This window comes from Halichoerus grypus, chromosome 8 (assembly GCF_964656455.1).
Source record: "Halichoerus grypus chromosome 8, mHalGry1.hap1.1, whole genome shotgun sequence".
NCBI lineage: Eukaryota > Metazoa > Chordata > Mammalia > Carnivora > Phocidae > Halichoerus > Halichoerus grypus.
In genome coordinates, this window is record NC_135719.1 from 114995826 (window position 1) to 115020322 (window position 24497).

At 38.3% G+C, this 24497-nt stretch overlaps 1 pseudogene; it reads left to right on the forward strand.

Annotated features, from left to right (window-relative positions):
- Window positions 1-599: 599 nt before the first annotated feature.
- On the forward strand, window positions 600-976 carry LOC118520026 (large ribosomal subunit protein P1 pseudogene; annotated as a pseudogene).
- The last annotated feature ends 23521 nt before the right edge of the window (window positions 977-24497 follow it).

Genomic DNA, 24497 nt, shown 5'->3' on the forward strand with positions numbered 1-24497 from the left:
GTCTTGCTTATAATGAGGCTTTTTAAAGGTTCAAGAAAATAAACAGTTCTAATCTGCTAGATTCAGTATAAATTTCTGATTATTGTATATACCTATTTCTGATTATTATGGATATAATATGCTTCCCTGCATACCCTATGTAGAGATAGACCTTACAGTTAGAAGGCTCTCTGTTAAGCACTAGGTGATATAAATTTGTATAAGACTTGGAACCTTCCAACTATGTTTTAAGAGTAGTTGAAACATAATAGAACTAGCTTTGTAACATAAGAGCTATCTGAATAATTCAGAATTCTGTAGAAAGAAAAAATTAAAATAAGTACTTTTGTTCCTGTATTGTGATATAGCTACAAAATAACAGAATAAAGAAAGTTGAAATTAATGTCATTGAGGAGAATGAAAAAAAAATGGCACAAAGACAAATAAATAACATAGAGAATTAAGGAAGTCAACTTTTAAAATGGAGACAGACTTCTCCCAGCTGCTGCTAAGGTACTTGGTCCTTCTAAGGAAGCTAAGGCCATGATAGGGTGAGGCCCTCACTTCATCCTATACCAGCATCCAATGCCAGCAGCACCAGCCCAGCATCTGCCTGTACAATGGCCTCCATCTCAGCGATCACCTGCATCTACTTGACCATCATCCTGCATAATGATGAGGTGATGCAGGTCAGGGAAGATAAGATGAATGCCTTCATTAAATCACCTGGTGTAAATGTTGACCCTTTCTGGCTGAGCTTGTCTGAGAAGTCCCTGGCCAATGTCAACATCAGGAACCTCATCTGCAATATTGGGGCTGGTGGATCTGCCCTGGTAGCTGGTGCTGCACCAGCAGGAGGTCCTATTTCCTCCACCATTGGGCCCCAGCTGAGAAGGAGGTGGAAGCAAAGAAAGAAGAATCTGAGAAATCTGATGATGACACGGGCTTTGGTCTTTTTGACCACACTTTTTCTGTAACCTGTTCAATAAAAAGCTGAACTCTTGGGAAAAAAAAAAAGAAGTAGGAGTGGTAGAGACAGAACTTGCAAGAGACATAAAAAGAAAATAAGTTCTTCATATAAGAAGAAAATTACCTGGCAATGAATGAGTAGGAGATATTGGAATAGTACCTAACAATGAAAATATGGGGGTTTAAATACTATATTAGGGTCAGAGGTAGAAATTTTTATATTTTGAGCAAAAATAAATAATGTGAAACTTTTAGAAAGAACATCATGCATCTGCATCCTTTTCATCAGACCCATATTGGGAAGGGATTTGCAAATTCAGACTATGAGATGGAAAAGAGGCAAGATCGTAAAGCAAAAACTTGTCACAACCCAAGAATTGACTGGTAATAGATAGATAGTGGTAGCATAAGTTATACCAATATAAATAATAGTGAATGCCATGTTATTGAAAGCATTCAAGCAGAACTTGAGTGACTATATGTCACTATATGTCAGGGTGCCATAGAGCATAAAAAATTAGAATAAGCAAATGACTTTTAAGCTTCATTTTAAATCCAAGATATTATTTTTCTAGCATGTTAATTTCCTTTGTTTATATTGCTTTTCCTGATTCTATTCCCCTAGTTATAAAAATTTCATTTATTTCTCTTTGTTGTAAATATCAGTTGCAAAATCTATCACTATGCCTGTATTTACTACTGCATGTTATTTACTGCAGTAAAAATTATGACTAAGGAAATACAAAGAGTGGAAAACATCCTTTCAGGAGATAACATCTCATTAAATATGCAACTTGTGTTAAAAATTTCATGCTATTATAGTTTTTTCTTATTATAGAATTAAAATATATTCTTTGTAGAAAATTTAGAATTCAAATGAAATATAAATCATCCTGTGGGCTAAGGAAAGAAAACATTTTTTTAAACTCTTCTCCCTTCCTCCCCTTTCATTTCTTGGAACAGAGGATTAATATTATAACTTATATGGTCTGGAATGCTGCTAGGGCATACTTTCTAGTGGTCAGAATCACTGCATTTTTAAAAGTTAAACACACCTTCTGTCATGTGAGGACATAGTGAGAAGACAGGCATCTATGAGCCAGTCGGTAGGCCCTCACCAGATACCAAATCTGCCAGCATCTTTATGTTGGACTTCCTAGCCTCCAGAACTGTGAGTGAATGACAAGATGGAAAAAATCACCTCAAAAAAGAGAACAGGAGGCAATACTGACTGCCAGAGACCTAATCAGTATGGATATAAATAACATGTCAGAACTAGAGTTCAGAATAATGCCTATAAAGGTACTAGCTGGGCTTGAAAAGAGCACAGAAGACACTAGAGAATCCTTTTCTGGAGAAACTAAAGAACTAAAATCTAATCAAGTCAAAATTAAAAACACTATTAATGAGATGTGATAAAAAATGGAGGCTCTATCTGTGAGGATAAATGAGGCAGAAGAGAGAATTAACGATATAGAAGACAAAATGATGGAGAGTAAAGAAGCTGAAAAAAGAGAGCTAAAATACTACTGGATCACGAGGGTAGAATTTGAGCGATAAGTGATACCATAAAGTGAAACAATATTAGAATAATTGGGATCTCAGAAGAAAAAGAAAGAGAGCCAGGGAGAGAAAGAGGGAGAGACGCAGAAGGTATATTTGAGCAAATTAAAGCTGAGAACTTCCCTAATCTGGGGAAGGAAACAGGCATTCAAGTCCAGGAGACACAGAGAACCCCCCTCAAAAATCAATAAAAATAGGTCAACACCTTGACTTATAATAGTGAAGCTTGCAAATTTCAGAGACAAAGAGAAAATCCTGAAAGCAGATTGGGACAAAAGGTCCTTAACCTACAGGGGTAGAAACATTAGACAGGCAGGAGACCTATACACAGAGACCTGGCAGGCCAGGAAAGACTGGTATGATATATTCAGGGTGCTAAATGAGAAAAATATGCAATGAAGAATACTTTATCCAGCAAGGTGTTATTCAGAATAGAAGGAGAGATAAAGAGCTTCCAGGACAACAGAAACTTAACAAATTTGTGATTACTAAACCAGCCCTATAAGAAATATTAAAGGGGATCCTTCAAGCGAAGAGAGAGCCCAAAAGTAACATAGACCAGAAAGGAGCAGAGACAATCTAAAGAAACAGTAACTTTACAGGTAATACAATGGCACTAAATTTGTATCTTTACTCTGCATAAATGGGCTAAAGGCCCCAATCAAAAGACACAGGGTATCAGATTGGATAAAAAAGCAAACCCATTGATATGCTGTCTGAAAGAGACTCATTTTAGACCCAAAGACACCTCCAGATTGAAAGTGAGGAGGTGGAAAACCATTTATGATGCTAATGGACATCAAAAGTAAGCTGGGATAGCAATTCTTATATTAGACAAATTAGATATTAAACCAAAGACCATAATAAGAGATGAGGAAGGATCCTATATCATAATTAAAAATCTATCCAACAAGAAGCTCTAACAATTCTAAATGTCTATGCCCCTAACATGGAAGCAGCCAGTTATACAAACCAATTGATAACAAAATTAAGGAAACACATTGATAATAATACAAAGACAGTAGGGGACTTTAACACCCCACTCACTGCAATGGACAGATCATCTAAGCAGAAGATCAAGAAGGAAACAAGGCCTTTGAATGACACACTGGACCAGATGGACTTCAGAGATATATTCGGAGCATTCCATCCTAAGGCAACAGAATAAACATTCATCTTGAGTGTACATGGAACATTCTCCAGAATAGATCACATACTGGGTCACAAATCAGGTCTCAGCTGATACCAAAAGACTGGAATCACTCCTTGCATATTTTCAGACCACAGTGCTTTGAAACTTGAACTCCATCACAAAAGGAAATTTGGAAAGAAATCAAACACATGGAGGCTAAAGAGCATCCTACTAAAGAATGAATAGGTAAACCAGGAAATTAAAAAAGAAGTTAAAAAGTTCATGGAAACAAGTGAAAATGAAAACACAATTTTTCAAAACCTTTGGGATACAACAAAGGCGGTCCTAAGAGGGAAGTATATAGCAATACAAGCCTTTCTCAAGAAACAAAAAAAAGGTCTCAAATACACAACCTAATCTTACACCTAAAGGAGCTGGAGAAAGGACAGCAAATAAAGCCTAAACCCAGTAGGAGAAGAGAATTAATAAAGATTAGAGCAGAAATCAATGAAATAGAAACCAAAAGAACAGTAGAACAGATCAGTGAAACTAAGAGCTGGTTCTTTGAAAGAATTAATAAGATGGATAAACCGCTGGCCAGACTTATCTAAAAGAAAAGAGGAAGGACATCCAAATAAATAAAATCATGAATGAAAGAGGAGAGATCACAAGCAACACCAAAGAAATACAATTATAAGAGCATATATGAGCAACTATATGCCAACAAATGAGGCAATCTGGAAGAAATGGATGCATTCCTAGAAACATATAAACTACCAAAACTGAAACAGGAAGAAATAGAAAACCTGAACAGACCCATAAGCAGTAAGGAAATTGAAGCCATCATCAAAAATCTCCCAACAAACAAGAGTCCATGGCTAGATGGCCTCCCAGAGGAATTCTACCAAACGTTTAAAGAATTTATAACTATTTTCTGAAGTTGTTTCAAAAAAAAAAAATAGAAATGAAAACTTCCAAACTCTTACCGAGGCCAGCATTACCTTGATCCCAAAACCAGACAAAGAGCTCACCAAAAAAGAGAATTACAGACCAATATCCCTGATGAATATGGATGCAAAAATTCTCACCAATAACTAGCCAATAGGCTCCAACAGTACATTAAAAGGATTATTCACCATGACCAAGTGGGATTTATTCCTGAGCTGCAAGGGTGATTCAGCATCCGCAAATCAATCAGTGTAATACACTACATTAATAACAAGAACCATATGATCCTCTCAATAGATGCAGAAAAAGCATTTGACAAAATATAGCATCCTTTCTTGATTAAAACTCTCCATAGTGTAGGGATAGAGGGTACATACTTCAATATCATAAAAGCCATCTACAAAAAGCCCACAGTGAGTATCATTCTCAACAGGGAAAAACTAAAAGCTTTTCCTCTAAGGTCAAGAACATGACAGGGATGTCCATCTCACCACTGTAGTTCAACATAGTACTAGAGGTCCTAGCCTCAGCAGTCAGACAACAAAAAGAAATAAAAGGCATCCAAATTGGCAAAGAAGTCAAACTCTCACTCTTCGCAGATGACATGATACTCTATGTGGAAAACCCAAAAGACTCCACCCCAAAATTGCCAGAACTCATACAAGAATTCAGCAAAGTGGCAGGATATAAAAATCAAAGCACAGAAATCAGTTGCATTTCTGTACACTAACAATGAGGCAGAGGAAAGAGAAATTAAGGAGTCGATCCCATTTACAATTGCACCCAAAACCGTAAGATACCTAGGAATAACCTAACCAAAGAGGTAAAGGATCTGTACTCTGAAAACTATGGAATACTCATGAAAGAAATTAAGGAAGACATAAAGAAATGGAAAAATGTTCCATGCTCATGGATTGGAAGAACAAATATTGTTAAAATGTCTATGCTACCAAGAGCAATCTAAACATTCTTGCAATCCCTATCAAAATACCATCAACTTTTTTCACAGAGCTGGAACAAATAATCCTAAAATTTGTATGGAACCAGAAAAGACCCTGAATAGGCAAAGGAATGTTGAAAAAGAAAACCAAAGCTGGTGGCATCACAATGCCGGACTTCAGTCTTACTGTCTTGATGATTTTACAGCATGGCACTGGCACAAAAACAGACACATAGATCAATGGAACAGAACTGAGAACCCAGAAATGGACCCTCAACTCTATGGTCAACTAACCTTCGACAAAGGAGGAAAGAATATCCAAAGGAAAAAAGACAGTCTCTTCAACAAATGGTGTTGGGAAAATTGGACAGCCACATGCAGAAGAACGAAACTGGACCGTTTCCTTACACCATCCACAAAAATAGACTCAAAATGGATGAAAGACCTAAATGTGAGACAGGAATCTATCAAAATCCTAGATAATAACACAGGCAGCAACCTCTTTGACCTCAGCCACAGGAACTTCTTGCTAGACATATCTCCAAAGGCAAGGGAAACAAAGGCAATAATAAACTATTGGGACTTCATCAAGATAAAAAGCTTTTACACAGCATAGGAAACAGTCGATAAAACCAAAAGACAATCCACAGAATGGGAGAAGATATTTGCAAATGACATATCAGATAAAGGGCTAGTACCCAAGATCTATAAAGAACTTATCAAACTCAACAACCAAAGAACAAATAATCCAATTGAGAAATGGGCAGAAGACATGAGCAGACATTTCTCCAAAGAAAACATCCAAATGGCCAACAGACACATGAAAAAATGCTCAACATCACTCATCATAAGAGAAATACAAATCAAAACACACTGAGATACCACCTCACACCAGTCAGAATGGCTAAAATTAACAAGTCAGGAAACGACAGATGTTGGTGAGGATGTGAAGAAAGGGGGACCCTCTTACACCATTGGTGGGAATGCAACTTGGTACAGCCACCCTGGAAAACAGTATGGAGGTTCCTCAAAAAGTTGAAAAAGGGGCGCTTGGGTGGCTCAGTTGGTTAAGTGTCTACCTTTGGCTCAGGTTGTGATCCCAGGGTCCTGAGATCAAGCCCTACATCAGGCTCCGTGTGGAGAGCCTGCTTCTACCTCTCCCCCTGCTGCTCCCCCTGCTTCTGTGCTCTCTCTCTCTCCTCTCCGTCAAATAAATAAATAAAATCTTTTAAAAAAGTTGAAAATAGAGCTATCCTATGACCGAGCAATTTCAGTACTAGGGATTTACCCCAACGATACAAATGTAGTGATCCGAAGGGGCACCTATACCCCAATGTTTATGGCAGCAATGTCCACAATAGCCAAACTATGGAAAGAGCCCAGATATCTGTCAAGAGATGAATGGATAAAGAAGATGTGGTATATATACATATATAATGGAATATTACTCAGCCATCAAAAAAATGAAATCTTGCTATTTGCAAGGACATGGATGGAACTAGAGGGTATTATGCTAAGCGAAACAAGTCAATCAGAGAAAGACAATTACCTTATGATCTCATTCAAATGTGGAATTTAAGAAACAAAACAGAGGATCATAGGGAAGGGAGGGAAAAAACAAGATGAAATCAGAGAGGGAGACAAACCATAAGAGACTCTTAATCATGGGAAACAAACTGAGGGTTGCTGGAGGGGAGGGGGATGGGAGAATGGGATAACTGGGTGATAGACATTAAACAGGGCACATGATGAAATGAGCACTGGGTGTTACGTAAATCTGATGAATCACTGAACTCTACCTCTGAAACTAATAATACACTATATGTTAATTAATTTAAATTAAAAAAAAGTTAAACACATGATGTGTTTTTCTTTTTTCTCACACCTCCAAATAGGAGACAGTAGTTATAATTGAATCCAGGCCTTTTTTGAGAACAACCTGTTCCCCTCTTTCTTCTCTTCTGCCACTAGAATCTAGCAGGTCCCAAGATGCAGGATGGGCTTCGGAGTGGAAGGAAATAGGGGATTGGTGGTCATTAGGTTTAGAGATATTTTAGATCTCTGTCCTGGGGCACCAGCCCAGTAGGATTTCAGATATACTGCCAGATTACAAATTTGTTCCTTGGAGGACTTGTGTAGAGGAATGTCTGAAATATGAGTGGCAGTCCAGGTGTTACTTGATTACCTGGTCACATATTTTCCACTAGTGCCATACTTTCACTCTGATTCCTCACAATTCCCTCTGCCCTGAGATAATCAACAGAACACATTAATGTGTAAACTTTCCATCTTCCTTCTATGATATGAGTCCAGGAGGTTGTATTTTTAAGTAATCCTCCAAAGTATATATTTTTAATATTTATAATTTAGCAATTATTTTCCATGTTGTTAAATATGTTTTATAACATGATTTTAAAAGTTCCTTTGTGTCTGTACCTAATTATTGAACACATGAAGGGCAAACATTGTTAGTACCTACCCAAAGGCTGCTCTCTCTCCTTTTCCTGACAACTTAACCCTGATTTTGTTTGGGGTTGCAGTGGTTTAGCCCTTAGGAAATGATTCGAGATTGTTCCAAATTAATAATGAAAATTCTTTCTCTTTTTCCAGGTACCCACTTTCCCAGCTTCCTTGCAGCTAGAATTTGCCATGTGACCCACTTCTGGCAAACAAGAAGTCAGGGCAAGTCTGCTGAGATAAGGAAACTTCTGGGAAATATTGCCCCCTCCCAATGATAAATGGAAAGCTTCATTTACCATTTACTTCTTTTTCTCCAGGCATGTTGCTTGGATCTGTGGTCCTAACTTTATGGCCAAGTGAAAATAAGACAGATAATGCTGTCCAATGAGGATGGCAGACAAGGATAGAAAGAGCCTGTTCCCTCGATAAGATCACAGAAACAAACTAGGAATAGACTATCTCCAGACTATGAATATGGTTTTCTGTGTCTTGCAGCTAAATATAACCTATGATGTTTCAAATATTTCCCCTTTATAAGCAGAGAGCTTTGATGAATATTTACATATATAATCTATGATTATGCCTTCATGATGAATTCCTAAAGATAGAATTACTAATTCATAGAAGATGCAAAACACTAAGACTTTTGATATATATGACCAGTTACCCTCAAGAAAGACAGTACAAACTGAGGATTCAATAAACATTATAGAAATTCTTTTAAAAATGAAATTGAACCAAAAAAATGTCAAACTTCCTGAAAAAGAACCTATATTTATACAACTTCCTGAAAAGCCCAGCAAAATTCCAAAAGAAAACAGAGTGTCCATAAAGTCTGGAAAACATAATCAAATATATATAATGTCATGAAGGACATCTTCAATCTATAAATGCATATATACATAAAGAAATCATCTAAGCCTCTAGACTTATGGGCACCAGGTAGAACTATCAACTGACAGTGCTGTTGGGGTTTTTTAAAATTCCAGTATAGTTAACACACAGTACGCATACAGTATTATATTAGTTTCAGTGCTCATCGTAAGTGTACTCTTAATCCCCTTCACCTATTTCTCCCATCTCCCCACCGACCTCCCCTCTGGTAACCATCAGTTTGTTCTCTGTAGTTAAGAATCTGGTTTTCTGTTTATCTTTCCTTTTCATTGTTTGTTTTGTTTTGTTTCTTAAATTCCACATATGAGTGAAATATGTGGTATTTGTCTTTCTCTGACTGACTTATCTCACTTGGCATTATACCCTCTAGATCTATCATGTTGTTGTAAATGGTAAGGTTTCAATCTTTTTATGGCTGAGTAATATTCCAATGTACATATATACCACATCTTCTTTATCCATTCATCTATCAATAGATACATGAGTTGCTTCCATAATTTGGCTATTACAAATAATGCTGCTATAAATACAGGGGTGCATATATCTTTTCAAATTGGTGTTTTTGTTTTTGGGGGGTAAATACCCAATAGTGGAATTACTGGATCATATGGTAATTCTCTTTTTAATTTTTTGAGGAACCTCCATGCTGTTTTCCACAGTGGCTGCAACAGTATGCATTCCCACCAACAGTGCAGAAGGATTCCTTTTTTTCCACATCCTTGCCAACCTGTTGCTTCCTGTGTTGTTCCATTCTGACAGATGTGAGGTGATATCTCATTGTAGTTTTGGTTTGCATTTCCCTGATGATGTTGAGCATATTTGCATGTGCCTGTTGGCCATTTATACATCTTCTTTGGAGAAATGTCTCTTTATGTCTTCTGCCCACTTTTAACCAGATTACTTGGTTTTTTGATGTTGAGTTGTATATAAGTTCTTTATATATTTTGAGTTGTGTATAAGTTCTTTATATATTTTGGAAACTAACCCTTTATGGGATATATCATTTGCAAATATCTTCTCTCATTCAGTAAGTTGTCCTTCAGTTTTGTTGATTATTTCCTCTGTTGTGCAGAAGCTTTTAAGTTTGATGTAGTTCCAATAGTTTATTTTTGCTTTTGTTTCCCTTACCTCAGGAGGCATAACTAGAAAAATGTTGCTACTGCTGATGTCAGAGAAATTGCTGCCTGTGTTCTCTTCCAGGATTTTTATGGTTTCAGGTCCCACATTTAGGGTTTTTTTATGTGTATGGTATAAGAAAGTGGTCCAGTTTAATTATTTTTGGTGCATTCATACATGGGACTTCTTTTAAATTTCTCATTCTGCTACTTCATCCATAGTGTATAGTAATGCAATGGATTTTTATATATTGATTTTATATCCTGTAACTTCACTGAACTCATTTATCAGTTCTGGTGTTTTTTTGGTGAAGTCTTTAGGGTTTTCTGTATAGAGTATCATGTCATCTGCAAATAGTGGAAGTTTTACTTTTTCCTTACCAATTTAGATGCCTTTTATTTATTTTTGTTGTTTCATGGCTGTGGCTAGGACTTTCAGTACTATCTTGAATAAAAGTGGTGAAAGTGGACATCCTTGTCTTGTTCTTGATCTTAGGGGAAAGGCTCTCAGTTTTTCACCATTGAGTATGATGTTAGCTATGGGTTTTTCATAAAAAGCCTTTATTATGTTGAAGTATGTTCCCTCTAATCATGAATGGATAGTTTTTCTGTATCTATTGAAATAATCATATGGTTTTTATCCTTTCGCTTATTGATGTGATGTATTACGTTGAGTGATTTGTAAATATTGAACTACCTTGCATCCCAGAAATAAATCCCACTTGATTGTGATGAATCATTTTTTAATGTATTGTTGCATTCTCTTTGCTAATATTTTGTTGAAGATTTTTACATCTGTGTTTATCAGAGATGTTGGCCTGTACTCTTTTTTTGTAGTGTCTTTATCTAGTTTTGGTATCAGGGTAATGCTGGCTTCATAGAATGAATATGGAAGCTTTCCTTTGTCTTCTATTTTTTGGAATAATTTGAGAATAGATATTAATTCCTCTTTAAATATTGGTAGAATTCACCTCTGAAACCTTCCATTCCTGGACTTTACTGGTAATTGGTCTGTTATTTTCTACTTCTTCCCCATTCAGTTTTGGGAAGTTTTATGTGTCTAGGAATTTATCCATTTCATCTCTTCTGGGTTTTCCAATTTGTTGGCATATAGTTTTTCCTGATATTTTCATATAATTGTTTGTATTTATGTGGTATTGGTTGTTATTTCTCCTCTTTTACTTCTGATTTTGTTTATTTGAATTCTTTCTTTCTCTTTCTCTTTTGATAAAGCTAAAGGTTTATCAGTTTTGTTGATCATTAGAAGAATCAGCTCCTGGTTTCATTGATCTGTTCTGTTGGGGTTTCTGTTGTTTATTTCTATTTCATTTATTTCTTCTATAATCTTTATTGTTTCTTTTCTCCCAGGGGTTTTGGTTTTTTGGGTTTTGTTGTGTTGTTTTGTTTGTTTGTTTTCTCTTTTTCTAGCTCCTTTAGATATAAGGTTAGGTTGTTTGAGATTTTTCTTGCTTCTTGAGGTAGGACTGTATTACTGTAAACTTCCCTCTTAGAACAGCTTTTGGTACATCCCAAAGATTTTGGATTGTTGTGTTTTCATTTTCATTTGTCTATGTATTTTTTTATTTTCTTTTTTATTTCTTGGTTGACCCATTCATTGTGTAGTAGTATGTTACTTATCCTCCATGTATTTGTGCTCTTTCCAGAGTTTTTCTTGTCATTGATTCCTTGTTCCATAGTGCTCTGATCAAAAAGATACATGGTATGACTTCAGTTTTTTTCTATTTGTTGCATCTTTTTTTGTGGCCTAGCATGTGACCTTTTCTGGAGAATGTTCCATCTGCACTTGAAAAGAGTGTGTATTCTGCTGTTTTAAGATGGAATGTTCTAAATATATCCATTAGATCCATTAGATCCATCTGAATATATCCATTAGATCCATGACATCCAAATGTGTTATTAAAAGTCACTGTTTCCTTGTTGATTTTCTGTTTGGATTATCTATCCATTGATGTAAGTGTGCTGTTAAAGTCTCCTACTATTATTTTATTACTGTCAATTACTCCATGTTTGTTTTTAGCAGCTTATATGTTTGAAGTCTCCCATGTTGGGTGCATAAATTTTACAATTGTTATATCTTCTTGTTGTATTGTTCTTTTTACAATCATGTAGTGTCCTTCTTTGTTCTTGTTACAGTTTGTTTTAAAGTCTGTTTTGTTTGATGTAAATATTGCTATGCTGGCTTTCTTTTCACTTCTATTTGCGTGATAAATTCTTTTCCATGCCTTTACTTTCAATCTGCATGTGTCTTTAGGTCTGAAATGAGTCTCTTGTGGGAAGCATATACCGGCATCTTGCTTTTTTATCCATTCCATCACCCTCTATCTTTTGTTTGGAGCATTTAGTACATTTATATTCATTTATACATCTTCTTTGGAGATGTTATTATTGGTAGGTATATACTTATTGCCATTTAATTTTTTTATGGTTGTTTTTCTCGTTCTTCTCTGTTTCTTTCTTACTCTCTTCTCTCATTATTTGCTGGCTTTCTTTAGTGATATTCTTGAATTCCTTTCTTTTTTTGCATATATATTACCAGTTTTTGATGTATGGTTGCCATTAGGATTATATATAACATCTTATTCACATAGCAGTCTGTATTAAGTTGATGGTTGCTTAAGTTTGAACCCATTTTTTGAAAGATTTGATTTATTTGAAATGGAGAGAGAGAGAGCATGCATGAGTCAGGGGGAGGGGCAGAGTTGGAGAAGGAGAAGCAGACTCCCCACTGAGCAGGGAGACAGACGTGGGACTCCATCCCAGGCCCCTGAGATCATGACCTGAGCCGAAAGCAGACTCTTAACTGAATGAGCCACCCAGGTGCCCTGAACCCATTTTAAAAGCACTAAATTTTTACTCCCCCACATGTTTTAAGTATTATGGAGTTATACCATACATTTTTTTATTTTGTGAATCCCTTGACTGATTTTTATAGATATACTTAATTTTACTGCTTTTGTGCTCCCTATTTTTCTTACTTCTGCTTATGATCTTTTCTTTCCACTCAAAAAATGCCCTTTAACATTTTCTGTAAGGCTGGTTCATTGGTGATGAGTTCCTTTAACTTTTGTTTATCTGGGAAACTCTTTATTTCTCCTTCTATTCTGAATGATAGCCTTGCTGGACAGAGTATTCTTGGTTGCAAGTCTTTTTTCTTTCAGCACTTTGAATATATCATGCCACTCTCTTTTGGCCTGAAAAGTTTCTGCTATAAAGTCAGCTGATAGCCTTATGGGGACTTCCTTTGTATGTGACTGTTTTCTTATCTCTTGCTGAAATTCTATCACTACTTTTTGCCTGCTTAATTACTATGTGTCTTAGTGTGGACCTGCTTGGGTTGATTTTGCCAGAAGCAGGAGGGAATCTCTGTGCCTCCTGGGTCTGGATTTCTGTTTCCTTCCCAGACTTGGGAATTTTTCAGCTATTATTTTTTCAAATAAATTGTCTGCTGCCTTCTCTTTCTCTCCTCCTTCTGGAATCCCTATAAATGTGAATGTTATTATGCTTGATGTCGTCGCTGAGTTTCCTAAGTCTATTTTCATTTTTTATTATTTTTTTTTCTCTCTCTTGTTCAGCTTGATTGTTCTCTGCTACTCTGTCCTCCAGGTCACTGATCCATTCTTCTGCTTCCTTTAGTCTACTATTTATTCCATCTAGTGTATTTTTAACTTAGTTATTGAGTTCTTCATCTCTGGCTGGTTCTTTTTTATGTTTTCTGTCTCTTTATTGAGGGTCTCACTGGGGTCTTCCACTTTTTTCTTCAGTCCAGTGAGTATCTTTATGACCATTACTTTAACTTCCCTATCAGACATGTTACATATCTTCGTTTTGTTTAGCTCTCTTGCTGTGATTATTCTTTCATTTGATACATATTCCTCTGTCTCCCCATTTTGTCTAATTCTCTGTGTCTGTTTCTGTGTTTTAAGAAAGTCAGCTATGTCTCCTACTCTTGAAAGTGGTGGCCTTATGAAGAAGAGGCCTTGCAGTGCCTGGCAGCGCAATGTCCACTGTGCACCATACCTGGCATTTTAGGGGTGTCTCCTTTGTCTGTGCCCTACTGTTGTGGTGGAGCTGCATTTGCCTTCAGTCCAGTTGTGTGCAATGTATGTCTTTGGCTATTGTGGGCAGGCTTTTATCTCTGTGTTAGTGGGCCAGTCTGGACTGCCATGGGCTTGAGTTGAGTCAGACCAGGCATTTTCCAGAGATGAAGTAATACCAAACTGCAGAGTGGTTTCCATGTGTTGTCTCTTGAGAAGCTTTCATTGGTGGGTGGGGCCTATAGTCCAACTTGATGTTTGCCACCAGCCTACTGCTGGGGCCCCAGTGGGACTAGTATGTGTGGTTATCTTCCCTTCTCCCTGGGGCAGGAGTCACTTTGGAATGGAGCTGGCCCTTGTCAGGGCTGCTTGCACACTGCCAGGCTTGTGGCACTGCTTGGATGGACTCTGGCCAAGGGCATATTGGAGGGGACAGGTCCACAGAAGAATGTGGAGGTGGGGTGCAGACTGCCAGCAAGGTCTGTACTGGTCTTCTGTGGGAAGGGACCTGCAACAGCCCAGGAAAACTGCTGAGGCAGGCTAGGTTGGAAAGGGACAGACTCATAGAAGCATGTGGGGGTAATGTGCTGTTAGCAAGCTAGGTAAAGAGTGTTGGCAATGTGCTAGTTCCCACAGATGTCCTTGTATCTAGGCTCAGGGGCAGGGAGTGAAATGGCACCTGCCAGCTTTTTTGTTCTTGGGAGAAGTTTCCCAAATATCCCTGCCTCCAGCACAAGCTCTGAGATTATTGAATAAATCTCCTTCCCACAAACCCCTGGAATTTTTTAAATTGCTGCTTCTATGATGTATCTCAGCAGGGCTCTTTGTTGTGCTGTCTCTTTAAGGGCCTTTCAGGGCAGGGACTCAGTTTCCTGTTGCCCTCCTGGCTCTCCCAGAGCCAAGCCTACTGATTTTTAAAGTTCCAGGTGTTAAGCCCCATTGATTGTAAGAACTCATGAAGTAGGCTCCTCTGATTTTCAAAGCCAAATGTTATGAGGATTGGTCTTCCCAGTGTGAGTCCCTCATGTCTGGGGTTCCTGGTATGGGGGTCTGCTCCTCTCCCCTCTCTGCACCAGTAGCATCCCTACCTCCTGTATGCAGTCCCATGGTCTCTTTGGTGTCCAACCTCTCTGTGCCCTTCCTACCCACTTTGATGTGGCCTCTTCTCTATGTTTAGCTGTGGAGGGTCTGTTCTGCCAATCCTTGGGTTGTTTTTTGTGTTATTTACACTGATGTGGGTGTTATCTCATTGTATCTGTGGAATGAGGTGAGCTTAGGATCCTTCTACTCTGCCGTCTTTCCTGGAAGTTCAACTGACAATGCTGTTTGAGTTCAAAGTTCAAGTACCTCATTTATCATGTACAGGAACAGTTACTCCAGCACAGCATATCTCTGTGGCTAATGTGCTTGTCCCCTGAAGACTGTCACAGGAGAGCCTGCAAAAATAAAACTGTCCCTGAAATTCTATTCTCAGAACTTAGGGCTGAGTTTCTTTCTTTTTTTTTTTTTTTAAGATTTTATTTATTTGACAGAGAGCAAGAGTGAGAGAGCATAAGCAGGGGGGAGTGGGAGAGGGAGAATCAGACTCCCCGCTGAGCAGGGAGCCCAATGTGGGGCTGGATCCCAGGAGCCTGGGATCATGACCTGAGCTGAAGGCAGGCACTTAACTGACTGAGCCACCCAGGCACCCTTAGGGCTGAGTTTCTGAACTTAAAAATCCCCACTGCTCCATCCTCTCAGTGTGTTTCCTCTGGTAAAGGTAATTTCAAAGAGTTATAAGGCCAGATGTCAGCAGTCGCATACTAAGTCCAATGAAATGGTGGGAAAACATACGGCAGGCTGATTACTCCAATATAGCTCAAATTAATGACACAGCAGACCCCCATTATCAGGTTAGTTAACTGAGAGGTAAAAGAAAAGTGGAAGGTACAAAATGTCCTTTTAACAAGTTTTTATTTGTTAATCTCTGCACTATAGCTCTGTTTGACTAGTCTAATTTTCCCTGAACTCCACTGTGACTATTCCTAAATCTAAACTTATATGCTAAGATATGTTTAAAGCAAATTTCCAGGACATAAAATGTCATTTTCCCTAAAAAACAATTTATTTCCAGCTTCCTCTGGAGTCATTTAGACATTGGAATACATGGCATTTCCAGATATCTATCCACTTAATAAGAATAACAAGTTCATTCCTATGATTCCTGACTGCTCTCTTTAATAAAATGGGCCTGTTTACTTCTAGCTATATATTCATTCACATCATGGGATGTGAGATTAATGAAACATGGGGTACAATGAGACCAGGGATGTAGGACAAGCACTATGAAGAACACATTATTTGTTATATTGACATAGGTGTGAAAGACAACTACATGAGACTGTTATGGTTTGGTAAATCCAAGAGAAGAAAAAAAACGTCCCCTTTTCCAAAATGCTTAAATCCAACTCTAAAAGTATGGTTGCTATACAATAATAGTGGGGGACTTTAACACCCCCCTCACTGAAATGGACAGATCGTCTAAGCAAAAGATCAACAAGGAAATAAAGACTTTAAATGACACACTGGACCAAATGGACTTCACAGACATATTCAGAACATTCCATCCCAAAGCAACGGAATACACATTCTTCTCTAGTGCCCATGGAACATTCTCCAGAATAGATCACATCCTAGGTCATAAATCAGGTCTCAACCGGTACCAGAAGATTGGGATCATCCCCTGCCTATTTTCAGACCACAATGCTTTGAAACTAGAACTCAATCACAAGAGGAAAGTCGGAAAGAACTCAAATACATGGAGGCTAAAGAGCATCCTACTGAAGAATGAATGGGTCAACCAGGAAATTAAAGAAGAATTAAAAAAATTCATGGAAACCAATGAAAATGAAAACACAACTATTCAAAATCTTTGGGATACAGCAAAGGCAGTCCTAAGAGGAAAGTATATAGCAATACAAGCCTTTCTCAAGAAACAAGAAAGGTCTCAAGTACACAACCTAACCCTACACCTAAAGGAGCTGGAGAAAGAACAGCAAATAAAGCCTAAACCCAGCAGGAGAAGAGAAATAATAAAGATCAGAGCAGAAATCAATGAAATAGAAACCAAAAGAACAGTAGAACAGATCAACGAAACTAGGAGCTGGTTCTTTGAAAGAATTAACAAGATTGATAAACCCCTGGCCAGACTTATCAAAAAGAAAAGAGAAAGGACCCAAATCAACAAAATCATGAATGAAAGAGGAGAAATCACAACCAACACCAAAGAAATACAAACAATTATAAGAACATATTATGAGCAACTCTATGCCAGCAAATTAGATAACCTGGAAGTAATGGATGCATTCCTAGAGATGTATCAACTACCAAAACTGAACCAGGAAGAAATAGAACACCTGAACAGACCTATAACCACTAAGGAAATAGAAGCAGTCATCAAAAATCTCCCAAAACACAAAAGCCCAGGGCCAGATGGCTTCCCAGGGGAATTCTACCAAACATTTCAAGAAGAATTAATACCTATTCTTCTGAAACTGTTCCAAAAAATAGAAATGGAAGGAAAACTTCCAAACTCATTTTATGAGGCCAGCATTACCTTGATCCCAAAACCAGACAAAGACCCCATCAAAAAGGAGAATTACAGACCAATATCCCTGATGAACATGGATGCAAAAATTCTCACCAAAATACTAGCCAATAGGATCCAACAGTACATTAAAAGGATTATTCACCACGACCAAGTCGGATTTATCCCTGGGCTGCAAGGTTGGTTCAACATCCGCAAATCAATCAACGTGATACAATACATTAACAAAAGAAAGAACAAGAATCATATGATCCTCTCAATAGATGCAGAAAGAGCATTTGACAAAGTACAGCATCCTTTCTTGATCAAAACTCTTCGGAGTATAGGGATAGAGGGTACATACCTCAATATCATAAAAGCCATCTATGAAAAACCTACAGCGAATATCATTCTCAATGGGGAAAAACTGAGAGCTTTCCCCCTAAGGTCAGGAACGCGGCAGGGATGTCCACTATCACCACTGCTATTCAACATAGTATTGGAAGTCCTAGCCACAGCAATCAGACAACAAAAAGAAATCAAAGGCATCCAAATTGGCAAAGAAGAAGTCAAACTCTCACTCTTTGCAGATGATATGATACTTTATGTGGAAAATCCCAAAGACTCCACCCCAAAACTGCTAGAACTCATACAGGAATTCAGTAAAGTGGCAGGATATAAAATCAATGCACAGAAGTCAGTGGCATTCCTATACACCAACAACAAGTCAGAAGAAAGAGAAATTAAGGAGTCGATCCCATTTACAATTGCACCCAAAACCATAAGATACCTAGGAATAAATCTAACCAAAGAGGCAAAGGATCTGTACTCAGAAAACTATAAAATACTCATGAAAGAAATTGAGGAAGACACAAAGAAATGGAAAAACGTTCCATGCTCATGGATTGGAAGAACAAATATTGTGAAGATGTCAATCCTACCTAGAGCAATCTACACATTCAATGCAATCCCCATCAAAATACCATCCACTTTCTTCAAAGAAATGGAACAAATAATCCTAAAATTTGTATGGAACCAGAAAAGACCCCGCATAGCCAGAGGAATGTTGAAAAAGAAAAGCAAAGCTGGCGGCATCACAATTCCAGACTTCCAGCTCTACTACAAAGCTGTCATCATCAAGACAGTATGGTACTGGCACAAAAACAGACACATAGATCAATGGAACAGAATAGAGAGCCCAGAAATGGACCCTCAACTATATGGTCAACTAATCTTTGACAAAGCAGGAAAGAATGTCCAATGGAAAAAAGACAGTCTCTTCAACAAATGGTGTTGGGAAAATTGGACAGCCACATGCAGAAGAATGAAACTGGACCATTTCCTTACACCACACACAAAAATAGACTCCAAATGGTTGAAAGACCTCAATGTGAGACAGGAGTCCATCAAAATCCTAAAGGAGAATACAGGCAGCAACCTCTTCGACCTCAGCCGCAGCAACTTCTTCCTAGAAACATCGCCAAAGGCAAGGGAAGCAAGGGCAAAAATGAACTATTGGGACTTCATCAAGATAAAAAGCTTTTGCAAAGCAAAGGAAACAGTCAACAAAACCAAAAGACAGCTGACAGAATGGGAGAAGATATTTGCAAATGACATATCAGATAAAGGGCTAGTATCCAAAATCTATAAAGAACTCATCAAACTCAACACCAAAAGAACAAAGAATCCAATCAAGAAATGGGCAGAAGACATGAACAGACATTTTTCCAAAGAAGACATCCAAATGGCCAACAGACACATGAAAAAGTGTTCAATATCGCTCGGCATCAGGGAAATCCAAATCAAAACCTCAATGAGATACCACCTCACACCAGTCAGAATGGCTAAAATTAACAAGTCAGGAAATGACAGATGTTGGCGGGGATGCGGAGAAAGGGGAACCCTCCTACACTGTTGGTGGGAATGCAAGCTGGTGCAGCCACTCTGGAAAACAGTATGGAGGTTCCTCAAAAAGTTGAAAATAGAGCTACCGTATGATCCAGCAATTGCACTACTGGGTATTTACCCCAAAGATACAAAAGTAGGGACCCGAAAGGCTACGTGCACCCCGATGTTTATAGCAGCAATGTCCACAATAGCCAAACTGTGGAAAGAGCCAAGATGTCCATCAACAGATGAATGGATAAAGAAGAGGTGGTATATATATACAATGGAATATTATGCAGCCATCAAAAGGAATGAGATCTTGCCATTTGCAACGACGTGGATGGAACTGGAGGGTATTATGCTGAGCGAAATAAGTCAAACAGAGAAAGACATGTATCATATGACCTCACTGATATGAGGAATTCTTAATCTCAGGAAACAAACTGAGGGTTGCTGGAGTGGGGGGTGGGGTGGGAGGGATGGGGTGACTGGGTGATGGACACTGGGGAGGGTATGTGTTCTGGTAAGCGCTGTGAATTGTGCAAGACTGTTGAATCTCAGATCTGGACCTCTGAAACAAATAATGCAATATATGTCAAGAAAGAAAAAAAGAAGAAGAAGAATGTAGCAGGAGGGGAAGAATGAAGGGGGGGAAATCGGAGGGGGAGAAGAACCATGAGAGACGATGGACTCTGAAAAACAAACTGAGGGTTCTAGAGGGGAGGGGGTTGGGAGGATGGGTTAGCCTGGTGATGGGTATTGAGGAGGGCACGTTCTGCATGGAGCACTGGGTGTTATGCACAAACAATGAATCATGGAACACTATATCTAAAACTAATGATGTAATGTATGGGGATTAACATAACAATAAAAAAATTTAAAAAAAAAAAAAAAAAAGTATGGTTGCTGTTGTCATTGTTAAAAGAAATGTATCAAGGGCCCACTGCATGAATTGAGAGGTATCAATGTGGTCTTTGTCTTGAAATATTTACAATTGAGAGGAGAGTGCAAGTACATCAGGAGAGTTAACTGTGATATGTACACAGGGAGAACACCATGTAAAGATTTAAGTTATGCTGCCATAGCCAAAGAACTACGGAAGCTGGGGGAGAGAGCTATGGTGGATCCTCCAGAGGGAGCATGGCCCTGCCCACAACTTCACTTGATCTTCTGGCCTCCAGAACTGTGAGGCAGTGAATTTCTGTGCCACCAGTTTTTCTTTTTAACCCAATTTTTGGTACTTTGTTACAGCAGCCCTGGAAAACTACAACTATTTTTGTCCATAATACTTCTCATCATCTGAAAGTTACCTTATTTGTTTATCCATTTACATTCTTCTCCACAGAAAATTTCATGAGAGTGGGAACCACAGATAGCACCATTCTGGGTGCTAGAGGTTCATAGACAGATGAAATATAATATTTATCCTTGAAGGACTTAAAAGTATTTAATTTTGAATTAAAATGTAAAGCATTTATATATTCATTAATTGAACACGTATTTAAGTACTGTATGTTGCAGGTACTGCTATAAATGCTGATGTCACAGTGAGGAATGAGAGCTTACATTCTGCAAGGGAGAAAGATAAATAAAAAGGTGTAAACAGGAAAAGAATATAAAACAAAGTAATAAGATAGAGGCTGGAATTTTGAGGAAAATTTAAGTTGATTGGTCAAGAAACATCAGTCAGAACTAAACCAGGTCTCTTTAAGGAGCAGCAAGAAGGTGAGCATTTAGATCAGGTGACTGAAGCAGTGGTTGGGAGTAATGAGAAGGAGGGGAGTAGGTGTTTGATCTCATAGAGCTTGTAACCTATGGACAGGGTATGGATTTTATTCTAGGAACTATGGACAGTCTTCAGAAGGTTGCAGTTAAGAGTCTGCCATGTTCTGAATTATTTTCTAAAATAATCACTGAGCTGCTGTGTGGTAACAGAAGTGTAGGGAGGCAAAGTTAGAAGCAGAAAATAGTTAGGGGGCTGTTGCAGGAGCCCAGAAGAGAGATGGTTTTGGCTTTGTTTAGGGTGGTAGCAATAGAAGTGATGAGAAAGGTACAGGTTATCAGTGTATTTTGGAGGTAGAGCTAATAAGACTAGCTGTTGGATGGAAGATAGAGGTACTAGAAAATAAGAAATCAGGAGTGATTTGTAGGTTCCTTCATGATCTCTCCCAAAATAAAACAAAACTATATTGATTGGATGACAATTCTTTACTTAAGAAGAGTTTACTTGATGTTTATGTAGAAGAGGGTGGAGTAGGTGTTTGGGTTAGATGATCTTTAAGCTCTTTCACAACCGTGAGTGTCTATGATTCTAATGATCAAAGCAGAGCTGCTACTCTCCTGTTGGTCAGTCAGTCCCAGGACTTGAGGAACCCACACAGTGAGAGGACAGAGACTCCATCCAGCCTGAATGTGTGTTATACAAGAGTTTTCCAATCCCACAGGACAGTGCTTTGCTTAATCACAATCATTAACATTTTCTGGCTCCCCCTGTGTTCTAGTCTTAATGTTAAATCTTTTACATATATTACCACATAATGTTCATAAAAATGCCACACAGTAAGTAAAATTATCTTTCTCTTATAAATCTATCAACTGATTCTGGAAAGGCAGTAAAATGTCTACGAACTTAGGGACTGGAAATGACATAACAAGAGTTTTAATCTAAATCAAACGTCTGAGACTATTCTTAACTCCTGTTTTATACTGCCTCCTCTCTAATTTATAAAGATCTTCCGTGAATAATAAATAAGGGCCGTGAGAAGAATTAAAACAGATTAGATCAATAATTTTGTCTTAATTTATTTGAAATTCATTTTTTTAAATTTTATTATATTATGTTAATCACAATACATTACTAGTTTTTGATGTAGCGTTCCATGATTCATTGTTTGCGTATAACACCCAGTGCTCCATTCAGTACATGCCCTCTTTAATACCCATCACCAGGCTAACCCATCACCCCACACCCCTCCCCTCTAGAACCCTCAGTTTGTTTCTCAGAGTCCATAGTCTCTCATGGTTCGTCTCCCCCTCCGATTTCCCCCCCCTTCATTTTTCCCTTCCTACTATCTTCTTCTTCTTCTTTTTTTTTTTTTTTAACATATAGTGTATTATTTGTTTCAGAGGTACAGGTCTGTAATTCATCAGTCTTACACAATTCACAGCACTCACCATAGCACATACACTCCCTAGTGTCTATCACCCAGCCACCCCATCCCTCCCACCCCCCACCACTCCAGCAACCCTCAGTTTGTTTCCTGAGATTAAGAATTCCTCATATCAGTGAGATCATATGATACATGTCTTTCTCTGATTGACTTATTTTGCTCAGCATAATACCCTTCAGTTCCATCCACGTTGTTGCAAACGGCAAGATCTTATTCCTTTTGATGGCTGCATAATATTCCGTTGTATACATATACCACATCTTCTTTATCCATTCATCTGTTGATGGACATCTTGGCTCTTTCCATAGTTTGGCTATTGTGGACATTGCTGCTATAAACATCGGACTGCACGTACCCCTTCGGATCACTACATTTGTATCTCTGGTGTAAATACCCAGTAGTGCAATTGCTGGGTCATATGGTAGCTCTATTTTCAACTTTTTTTTTTTATGTTATGTTAATCACCATACATTACATCATTAGTTTTTGATGCAGTGCTCCATGATTCATTGTTGGCATATAACACCCAGTGCTCCATGCAGAACGTGCCCTTTTTAATACCCATCACCAGGCTAACCTATCCTCCCACCCCCATCCCCTCTAGAACCCTCAGTTTGTTTTTCAGAGTCCATAGTCTCTCATGGTTCATCTCCCCCTCCGATTTCCCCCCCTTCATTCTTCCCTTCCTGCTATCTTCTTTTTCTTTTCTTTTTTTTAACATATAATATATTATTTGTTTCAGAGTTACAGATCTGTGATTCAACAGTCTTGCACACTTCACAGCGCTCACCATAGCACATACCCTCCCCAATATCTATCACCCAGCCACCCCATCCCTCCCACTCTCCACCACTCCAGCAACCCTCAGTTTGCGATTTCCTGAGATAAAGAACTCCTCAAATCAGTGAGGTCATATGATACATGTCTTTCTCTGATTGACTTATTTCGCTCAGCATAACACCCTCTAGTTCTATCCACGTCCTTGCAAATGGCAAGATTTCATTCCTTTTGATGGCTGCATAATATTCCATTGTATATATATACCATCTCTTCTTTATCCATTCATCTGTCGATGGACATCTTGGCTCTTTCCACAGTTTGGCTATTGTGGACATTGCTGCTATAAACATCAGGGTGCATGTACCCTTTCGGATCCCTAAATTTGTATCTTTGGGGTAAATACCCAGTAGTGCAATTGCTGGATCATACGTTAGCTCTATTTTCAACTTTTTGAGGAACCTCCATACTGTTTTCCAGAGTGGCTGCACCAGCTTGCATTCCCACCAACTGTGTAGGAGGGTTCCCCTTTCTCCGCATCCCCGCCAACATCTGTCGTTTCCTAACTTGTTAATTTTAGCTGTTCTGACTGGTTTGAGGTGGTATCTCATTGAGGTTTTGATTTGGATTTCCCTGATGCAAAGCGATAATTGAGCACTGTTTCATGTGTCTGTTGGCCGTTTGGATGTCTTCTTTGGAAAAATGTCTGTTCATGTCTTCTGCCCATTTCTTGATTGGATCATTTGTTCTTTGGATGTTGAGTTTAAGAAGTTCTTTATAGATTTTGGATACTAGCCCTTTATCTGATATGTCATTTGCAAATATCTTTTCCCATTCTGTCGGTTGTCTTTTGGTTTTGTTGACTGTTTCTTTTGCTGTGCAAAAGCTTTTTATCTTGTTGAGGTCCGAATGGTTCATTTTTGCCCTTGCTTCCCTTGCCTTTGGCGATGTTTCTAGGAAGAAGTTGCTGCGGCTGAGGTCGAAGAGGTTGCTGCCTGTGTTCTCCTTTAGGATTTTGATGGACTCCTATCTCACATTTAGGT